Source organism: Petaurus breviceps, unplaced genomic scaffold, assembly GCF_028583685.1.
Source record: "Petaurus breviceps papuanus isolate PSGF00001 unplaced genomic scaffold, PetGlider_PUasm1.0 220, whole genome shotgun sequence".
Classification (NCBI taxonomy): Eukaryota; Metazoa; Chordata; class Mammalia; order Diprotodontia; family Petauridae; genus Petaurus; species Petaurus breviceps.
This window is the reverse complement of record NW_027185876.1, coordinates 9,117,876-9,128,365: the sequence shown is the minus strand read 5'-3', so window position 1 is coordinate 9,128,365 and position 10,490 is coordinate 9,117,876. Positions and strand designations below refer to the sequence as shown.

Here is a 10,490-nt window from a genome sequence, read left to right as displayed (position 1 = left end):
CCCCTTCCTTGCCTTCCTTTCTCTCCTTCCCCCTCTCCTCTCTTCTTTCCTCCTCTTTCCCTGCCTTGCCTTCCTTTCTCTTCTCTCCTTTCCCTTTTCTTTCTCACTTTAATACACATGTTCCCTACTCTAAAACACACCTGTGAATCTTTTAGTTTACATTAATGTCACAGAGTTGCAAAACTTTAGAGCTGGAAAAGACATCAGAGCATTTAGCACATTTAAAGGTGAAGAAAATGTGGGCCAAAGAGAGGAAATGACTGATCCAAACTCACAGTGCATCAGTGGGAAGAAAAATACTGAAAATGAAATCATTTGGTGGGTGGCAGGAGATTCGCAAATATGACTTGTTTGTAACATTTAAAGTAACACATTCAGAGGAATTACCAAACCATTTTTTTTCTCCATCAGGGAGGGGAAAGGGCTTAATATTAGATATGTCATCCTTATAATTAATTTAATTTTAGAAAATTTGGTGTTCCAATTCTCCCAGTTTCTATTCCCTTCTTAAATTACATTGTATTTCCTTTGTATATATATGTAGGTGTGTGTGCATGTGTATACATTTCAATCAGTCAATCAGCCAGCATTTATTAAATGCTTCCTATGTGCCAGACATTTTCATTCATTTCAAGGAATGAAATAATCTTTACTCATGAGAATCTTACATTCTAATGAGAGAGACTACAATCACACACACACACACACATATACAGGCATATCATGGAGATATTGAGGGTTTGGTTCTAGACCATCACATATCTCAAGAAAGTGAGTCATGTAGTTTTTGGTTTCTCTGTACATATAAAGGTATGTTTATACTATGCTGTATTATATATTTAAAAATCACACACCTTAATTAAAAATATTTTATGGCTACAAGATGCTAACAATCATCTGAGTTTTCAGTGAGTCATAATCATTTTGCTGGAGGAGGGTCTTGTCTCCATGTTGATGGCTGCTGACTGATCAGGGTAGTGGTTGATAAAGGCTGGTGTGGCTGTGGCAATTTCTTAAAATAAGACACCAATGAAGTTTATCAATTCAATTGACTCTTTCATTTGAACACTTAGAGGTCATTGTAGGATTATTAATTTGCCCAATTTCAATAATGTTGCGTCTCAAGGAAAAGGGAGGTCTAAGGAGAGGGAAAGAAATAAGAGAAGGGCCAGAATGTTCATAACAACTTGGAGAAAGAAAACAACTGTTTGGAAAGTAGAAATGGCCGTAGGGATTTGGCTGCTTACCTGCTGCTGAGCTGGTCCTAGTGCTGGTGCCTGGTGTGTGCTGACATCAGTGGGGTGTTTCCCTGGGGCTACGCAGAAGCACAGGGATGTCTGGTCACTGGAGTCTGCCTGCTGCCCTGGTTATGCTGAGGCATGTGGGGGGCCCTGGTGTTGGTGTGTGCCTGTTCCACAGCACTGGAGCTCAGGATCTCCTGCTGGTTTGCTGAGGCGGGAGACACAAATCTTGACTCCAGGTTAAGTAATCTATTTATTATGTCATACTTGTGAGTGGTGAGGAGGGATATATTCAGGAATAAAGATGGTATAAAAACAAAGGATAGCAATGAAAATGAAGCTTTCAAAGTACGTATCCTCTGTGGTGATAGTCCATATATATGTTCATTGGTGAATTTGTGCACTAGTCAATTCAAGAACCACTACTATGTCCCAGGAACAAAACAAGAATATGACTGGGTCTTCTCTGCCAAGGAGTTTTCAATCTGGTCAGAAGATATGGTACAGTGGAAAGAATTATGCCTCTATTGTCAGAGAACCCAGGTCTAATTTCAGTCAACAAGCATTTATTAAGCACCTACTATATATGAAGAACTTTATTAAGTCGTCTTTTCAAACTCTAACTTTTTGATTCTCAGTTTGAACCCTTTAGAATTCTAATCTAGCTTCGTTAAAAAAAAACCTCACTTAAAAATTAATGGGTACAACAAATGCAAGAACCTGCCAATTTAGTACTTTTCTGGGTTCATTATAGAAATTAGATTGCTTTTTATTGGTTGGATTGATATTGAATATCAGGCTGAATTTGAAAATGTCTGGGAGGAATTCAGAAGATCATGCCTTGCAAAGCACACGTACAATCTAATTCTAATGAGGGTACTGTTTAGTTTTCTACTTAGCTTTCTATTTCTACTTAGAAAACAAAACAAAGCACATTAAGGGTTTCCTGCATGAAAAGATTTAAGGTAAATAAAGAAATGAGAAATTACCATATAGGTGAGATTGCTTCTTTTAATTATAATTTTTTAAGGGAAGAGTCAATTAAATTAGAGTGCATGGAGCTTAGGAAAAACAAAATACTTGGGTGCCAGATTCACTTTTTTTTCTTTACTCTTTTTTTTCCTTCTTTTTCTTTATTTTGGATTCTCCAAGTTTATAAGCCCAGAGCAGCAAACATAATTAAAATCATTAAGGGGAAAATACTTTAAAAATTATTTTGGGAGACATACAACTTTCATAAATCAAAAATGGAAATATTTGGTTAACTCAGTTAATACTACTATTAATAATAATAACTAGAATTTATATTGAACTGGTTTTGAAAAGCTCTTTGCATAGGTTGCCCAATCTGGTCCTTATAATAACCTTCTGAAGCAGGAGGGATCAAAGGAAGGATATTTAATTTAATTAAAATTTTTTTATTAAGCACCTACTATGTGTTAGGCACTATGTTATTTTACAATATATTATCCCAATTGATCTGTCGACAACCTTGGGAGGTAGATGTTACCATCATTCTAGGAGTTTTACAGACTAGGAAACAGAAGCTGAAAGATTTTGGGTGACTTTGCCCAGAGTCACACAGCTAAATAAGTCTTGGAGTGGAATTTGCACTCAGGTCCTCCTGACTCCAAGTTCAATGATCAGTAGGTGCTGCTACCTAGCTGCTAAATTGGGAGACTGGGGAGAGATAGCAGGAATCCAAAGGGGACAGCGATGTGCGATATGATGAGCATGTCTTCAGCATTCATATGCCATGGGGAATGGCAGGGTAAAAGGTCCATCTTTCTTTTGAATCCTATGAATACTCTTTATACCATCTTAGCTGCCTGGCTCTCATGCTTTATTATCAGGGGAAGATAATGGTTCTTTCCACCCCATTCAGTGCTCCGTGCCCCTCTCCCCCCATATTTTTTGCTGGCAATATTTAATCCTCTTTGAAATAGTCGCTCCTAATTCAGTGGGAGTAGAAGCTCAGCTTCTGAAACTTTTTCCTGGGTTGAATGAGTCCCTCAGCCCTCTTTATGGACTCCCCATCTCCCGGACTCCCCTGGCAGTCCTTTTGACATCTGCTTCATTCCGCAGTCCCCCTATCTCAGGAGGGAAGCTCCCAAGTTTTGATTTCGAAAGAGGGTGATTCTAGTTGGAGCCAGAGTGTCTTTTGTGGTTTTCCTACCCAACCTTATCTGTCTCTGGAAATGTGATCTGCATGATAAATGGGAACAAATGAGTTGAGTGATCTCGTGTTCCTTCTCCTCGGATCATCAGTTTTTCCCCAGTTGACTGGCAAATTTGCAGACTTCCACAGCGCTGACATTTTCAATGGGAAAGGAAAAAGAGAGCCCCGGGTTATGGCCTCAGCTGGAAGCCTTGAGTGGGCCAAATGTTACAATGCGGTTTCTGGAGCGGCATCATTTGGGAGAATAGCCCTCTCCTCTAAGAGTTGTGCTGTGCTTTTATGGAGTTTTCTTTTTCTTCTCCCCACCAGCCCCGCTCCCCTAGTCCAAAGGGTGTAGATTTGAAATAATGCCCTTCTGCCTGTCGGTCCCAGAGAGATGAACAAAGTCAGATGATATGACAAAGTATCGGGAAATACAAATGCCTTTAACTTAAGATGGAAAACCAAGGGGGAGCTGGCATTTCAACTCGCTGCCAGGAACTGGCTTCATATTCACAGGGTCTGATGCCTGAAAACTCAATCTTTCATGTGACTTGCTGTTCCAGAAAGGAGAGGGGGCATCTGGATGGCATGAGGGCTCATCACAGTGTTGCCATCATGTGAGGCTGAGATCCCTGGCAGAGACCAAGGGGTTAAAGCTATGCCAGGGGCAAAGCTAACTTTTCTTCATCTCCATGCAGTCTCACAAATGATGCCATTCATTTCTCCTGCCCTAAGTTTCTCTTTCATCCTCCCTCTTGACTTGGTAGGATTATTTGTAATTTTTAACAAATGTTTATTTTTTCCAGTTGCCTTTGCTTTTCCATCCTCATTTACCCTTAACCTCTCCCCTCCCAATTAATTCAAACACTTTCTTGTAATAAAGAAAAAAAACCCAAAACATTTAAGCAAAAACAATTCATAAAATGATCAAGTCAGAATGTCAGATCCTGCCCAGAATCTGTGCCTCCTCCTCATCTCCTAGCAAATGACCTTACACTTATTTCGTAAAGACTTTTGTATGCACGTGCTGCTTCTTCATCTAGAATAAACTCTCCTTGAAGGCAGGAATTGTATCGATTTGACTTTGTATTGCCAACAGAATAGCTGATGATAAGTATGCTCATTGACAGAATGATACCATATGTACTGTATATACGATAGGTCTTGGGTTTGGACATGAGACTCATCTTAGTGAGGAGGAGGCAGTCTGGTTCAGAGGAAACAGCAGCAGGTTTGGAGCCAGAAAACTTGATCTTGAATGAAAACTCTGATCATTTGCTACTGATATGGCCTTGAAGAAGTAATTAACCCCTCTAGATCCAAGGCTTCTCATTTGTAAATTGAATGGATTGGTCTAGAATACCTCCAAGGTCCCTTCTAGATCTTAATACATGGTCTTAGGACTTCATTCCATACCCACAATCCTCTGCTCTCTAGGAGAAACAAGGCATGCTTCATCTCTTGCTCTCTATGACCAAAATGCTTCATCACAGACAATAAAAACTTTGTTGTGTTTCAATGCTACGAGTATTTACATTATTATAGTCACTGTTTACACATTGTTCTTTTGTTTCTACTTTCTTTATTCTGTATCACGTCACATACGTCTCCTATGTTGCTTGGGATGCTTCATGTCTGTTATTTCTTGCGGCACAATAATAAATGCTCCATTGCATGCATGTGCCACAATTTGTCAAGCCATGCTCTACTCAACGTGCGATGATTTTGCTTCTGGTTTTTACAAGTGAGGGTGAATCTACCGGAAAAGTCACAGGTAATAGAATCTTTGTCCCAGAATTGAATGCTTCCAAAATCATCAAAATCAAGGACCTTCCCTTCTGCTGTTGGCCTCCTTGGGGGTGTTCAGTAGTAAATTATCCTGCTTTCCCTTCATTTTGGGTTTTTAATGAATCAGTGGAATGACTCCAAGGATGAGTGAGGATTGAATCCCTGCCACCACAAAACCCAATGCTAGCGCTCAGTGTCTGTGAGGTCCTGATCACTTCTTGTAAAGGCGCTAGTGACATTGGGAAGCTTGTTAACTGAAAACCGTCTTTGTTTTACTTTTTTTTTTTTTTGCAATGGATTTTTACAGAAACCTACCCCAGGGATCGAAGGGCCAGTTGCCTCTTTATTACACTATAGAAGAGCCCCATTAGCGTTCCAGTCTATATATTATGAAATTAAGTGGATACCCTTGGGGTTAATTCCTTGTTGTAATTGTAATGAAAAGAAACAATTTCTAACCCTCCATTTAAGATCTATCACTATTAAAATCCACTAGTCTTTGTGACTCCTGGGGCCAGTGGAGTGCTTCCATGTGTATGAAAAAGGGCACTCCCACAGTGCCCAGTGTCACTAATTTACCATATAACAACCTCCGAGTGGGAAAACTAACAAATGAGTTTTCCATTTAGCCCCTCCCTGCTGTTTACCCATGGTGGGTTATAGTCATCAGCTGTGTAAAACTATATGCATAGGAAAATTATGGGCCTGGGTTCGAGGATTGTGTTGGGTCGAGAGGAGCAAGGGTAGAGCCTGATGAGACAGAGGAAAGCTTTCAGAAAGAGCAATCCTAAAAGCATAGGATGAAAGTATGCCACAGGAGAAACTCTGGTCTCAGAAGTGGCAACTCCCCTTCCTTCCACCTCCTATTCTCTGCCATTTGTCTTAGGGTGGTTTCAGTAGGTTTTTCAATTTGAATGAAAGCATTCTTTGTTTTTCTCATATTTATTGTTAGTGATTAGAAAAAAAAAAAAAGGAAAGTACATTCTGGATAGCAACATCTGATTTAATTTCTTTATGAGCCCCTTTCCTAGCCATTCAGGAACCAAATTTCCAAGTGCACCATCATCTGTCAGCATAAATCCCCGTTTGGTACATGCACTGGAGATGATGATAATAATTTAAAATAAGAGAAAGGGACATTTTCAATTCATAATAGAGTTACTCTATGAAAAAGAAAGAATGAGCTGACGGGAGGTGTCGAAGATTTCTGGTGGGAGTCCTTTTTAATAAATGTATTTGTTCAGTCGTGGTTGACACGATCATCCCTCTTTTTATTTCCCTCCTTTCACTCATCATAATGTGAGCTGCTTCAGAAGAAAGAAGAAGCTATTGCATGCCTGACAGGAAAGAGAAAACTAAGAAATAATTGTTATATTAAAAAAAAATTTCCCTTCTATTGCCTCAGGAAATGTGATGAAAGGTTCTATTTAGAGTTATTTTTTTTGTGATGATGTATCATGTTGCATGTCAGTATTTATTGAAAAAAAATATCTGGTTTATTTTGAGTGAATAGTCCCCATTGATTCATGTGGTGCCTCTCCTCTGTGACTTCTGTGTGTTTGAGGTGTCTAGGAGAACACTCAGAGAGTCATTTATTCCTCAGCTATTTACATTCCATTTGCCAGCCTCGCCTTTCCCAACTTGCCTGCTCACTCTTCATCTCAGAGAGCCAGCAGAAGTCTGGTAATGGCCCATCGTGTCCAGGTCACTGGTTTGGATCAGGACAAGGCAGGTGGTATACAGAAAATTAGAAAAATTCTCAGTCCAGTTTCTAGCTTTCTCCAGTCTGAGCAGCTAAAACACTTAGTTGGTTTAATGATGGGACTCTTCCCTTATTCTTTTTTGGTCAGTTGTGAGTGAAGCTTCCGAAGGTCAATCACTAGTAAGCCGATTTGGGGAGACTGCTTTGCCCTTTGATGTGGGGCCTCAGTTACTTTGATACTCATAGGGCCTGTCACTTAGATCCAACCATTTCCAATTTTATGGAAGGAAACTTCATTTTTAGGTGAATTTTCATTCCTAGTGTCATAGATTTAGAAGCAAAAGGCACCTTAGAGATTGTCTCATCCAATTTCTTCATTTTACAGATGAGGAAATTCAAGCCTAGGAGAAGCAAATTTTCTAAATAAAAAGATTTCCTTTCAAAGCTTGGATCATATGTACCATTAGAGTCTTATTTCTTGTGACTGACCTCCCCTTGTGATAAGGCTAGGAGGAAGTATATGGAAGATCATGAGCTGAATTTGGCATCATGGATTTGGTGCAGTGAAGCTACATTAATGACCTAAATAGGTGAAATAAGCTTCATTTTTTTTTTTTGCTAAACTGTGAGCCATAGGATCATAGACTTAAAGCAAAGAGAGGTCTTGAAGATTATCTCACCCACTTCCATTATTTAGAGATGAAGAAACTCATACTCAGAAAGGCTCAAGGCCAAACCAATCACTTAATCTGTATGGGACTCTGGATTTGAATCCAGAACTGAGTCAAAAATCAATGCCCCTTCCATTGTACCATGCTGTCTTGCAACATATCCCTTAATAAGGTCTATGAACACAAGAGCATTGGGATTTTTATTTCACTTAAATATATATTACTAAAATGAGTGTTAGAGATATATATTGGTATAGGTTGTATTTTCTCTATTCATTTCAGTCTTTGGAATAATGATGTATACTTTTGGGAGACTAGAATGGAGGACAATATATTTAGAAATTATCCAGACAAAATTCTGTAAGATACTAATGAAACAGAGGGCTCATTGACACAAGGCAATTATAGAAACATTAGTATTTATCCATTTTCCATCTGCAGCTCGGCATGTTTTTACATCCATAAGACAAGATTGCCTCTTAATTCTCCCCCCTCCCCCACTTTCCATCTCCCTTTTGTGTTCTATCTTCCTCATTAGATTACAATCTCTTTGAGGGTAGGGACTGTCTTTCTTTTTCTTGTTTGCATCCCCTGCATTTAGCACAGAGCCTGGCACATAGTAGCCTCTTAATAAATATTCATTATTGATTTAAATTGAATATTTCCTTGTTAAACAGAGGGAGATAATTGATAGATGTTCTCAGAGCATATGATAAACAGGTTAAAATATTTCCCTAACAAACAGTTATCATTTTACAGAACAGAATCAAAGATTGATAATAGGTGGAGGTAGGATATGCTGTGGGACTTTGGTGGAAGAGGAGCCTTGGGCCCATGTAATCATGAACACATGTCTCTGATGATGATACTTCTGTATCTTTTGTGTCTGTTCTTTCTTGTTTTTAGATAAACAATACTAATACTTAGAGATAGTTGCAACCTTGGGAGCTTCAAAAGGTCAGAAGTCTAGGAAATGGAGTCCATATACAAGTTTATGAGTATCTGAGTGTTGAGGAATGAACCCCAGTGCAGTAGTGAATCAGTGACCCCAATGACTGTGTCCTGTTCTAGTAACAGAGCAATTTGTCCAGTGGCTATGACACATGTGAAAATTAGTTTGGGGGGTCTGAATGCTTTGTAGCAACTTCTTTAAGTTATAGCCCTTAGGGATTGATCTAGTTTAGGGGATAGTGTGGTGCACATAAAGGAAAAAAGATTTATATTTATGTTTTTACTATATCTTCTTATCAAAAACTCTTTGTAAAAGCTAATTTATATCAATTAAGTGAGAGTGGTATCAATGAGATGGTTGAAAGATTAACAGGTAATTGACTCTGGGATGAAACTCCAGAACTTGTGCTTGAGCTGATAGAATTAAGAAGCTACCCAGAACCCCTAAGGGTTACACACAGAGCCTTGAGCTAAAGATGTAGTGTTGTTCTGGTCAAATGAAGTAATATTTGTAAAAAAAATAAATACTTTGCACAGTACCTGGAACACAGTAGGCCCTATAGAAATGCTTATTCCCTTACTGTTCTACTTTTGTTCTGTTAATAAAATTTGCCAGTGACCAGTACCTTACACTGTATACCAAAATAAAGTCATAATGAGTACACAATTTAGATATAAAGGCTGATACTATAAGCAAATTGGGACAGCAAAGAATAGTTTACCTGTCAGATTTATGGAGAATGGATGAATTTATGACCAAATAAGATGTAGAGAACATGATGAAATGCAAAATAAATAATTTTGATTGCATTAAATTGAAAAGTTTTTGTACAAACAAAGGCAATGCAGCTAAGATTAGGAGGGAAGCAGAAAACTGGGAAAGGATTTTTACAACCAGTGTCTCTGATAAAGGCCTCATTTCTAAAATATATGGAGGGGAGATTCGGTGGTGCAGTGAATAGAGCACTGGCCCTAGAGTCAGGAGAACCTGAATTCAAGTCAGGTCTCAGATACTTAACACTTAGTAGCCATATGACCTTGGGCAAGTCACTTAATCCCAATTGCCCTGCCTTTCCCCCTCCAAAAAGCAATAAATAAATAAAAACAAAAATAAAACATATGGAGAATTGAGTTAAATTTATAAGAATATAAATCATTCACCAATTGACAAATGGTCAAAGAACATGAACAGGCAGTTTTGAGATGAAGAAATTAAAACTATCGGTAGTCATATTAAAAAATGCTCTGAATCACTATTGATTAAAGAAATGCAAATCAAACCAACTTTGAGGTACCACATCATACCTATTAGATTGGCTAACATAACAAAACAGAAAAATTATAAATGCTGGAGAATATGTGGAAAAATTGGAAAACTAATGCATTGTTGGTGGAGTTGTAAAATGATCCAACCATTCTGGAGAGTAATTTGGAACTATGCCCAAAGGGTTATAAAAATGTGCATACCTTTCTACCCAGCAATATCACTTCTAGGGCTGTATCCCAAAGATATCATAAAAATGGGAAAAGGACCCACATGTATAAAAATATTTATAGCAGCTCTTTTTTGGTGGCAAAGAATTGGAAATTGAGGGGATGCCCATCAACTGGGGAATGGCTGAACAAGTTGTGGGTATGTGAATGTAATGGAATACTATTGTGCTTTAAGAAATGATGAGCAGGCAGACATCAGAAAAAGCTGGAAAGACTTATATGAACTGATGCTGAGTGAAGTGATCAGAACCAGGAGAACACTGTACCCAGTAACAACCACATTGTATGATGACTAACTTAGACAAGAAGCCTTCTCCGCAATGCAGTGATCTAAGACAATTCCAAAAGACTCATGATGGAAAATGCTATCCACATCCAGAAAAAGAGGTATGGAGTTTGAAGGTAGATTGAAGCATACTATTTGCTCTTCCCCTCTCTTTCTTTCTTTCTTTCTTTCTTTCTTTCTTTCTTTCTTTCTTTCT

The 10,490-nt window shown here is 38.5% G+C and overlaps 1 long non-coding RNA gene across 1 annotated transcript in view; it reads left to right on the top strand.

Annotated features, from left to right (window-relative positions):
* LOC138166111 (uncharacterized) overlaps positions 1-10,490 on the top strand; it is a 92,543-nt gene that overhangs the window by 79,009 nt on the left and 3,044 nt on the right. Inside the window, exon 4 of the long non-coding RNA XR_011169534.1 lies at positions 10,184-10,395. This is a non-coding gene — a long non-coding RNA (uncharacterized lncRNA). The remainder of the gene's footprint in view (positions 1-10,183; positions 10,396-10,490) is intronic.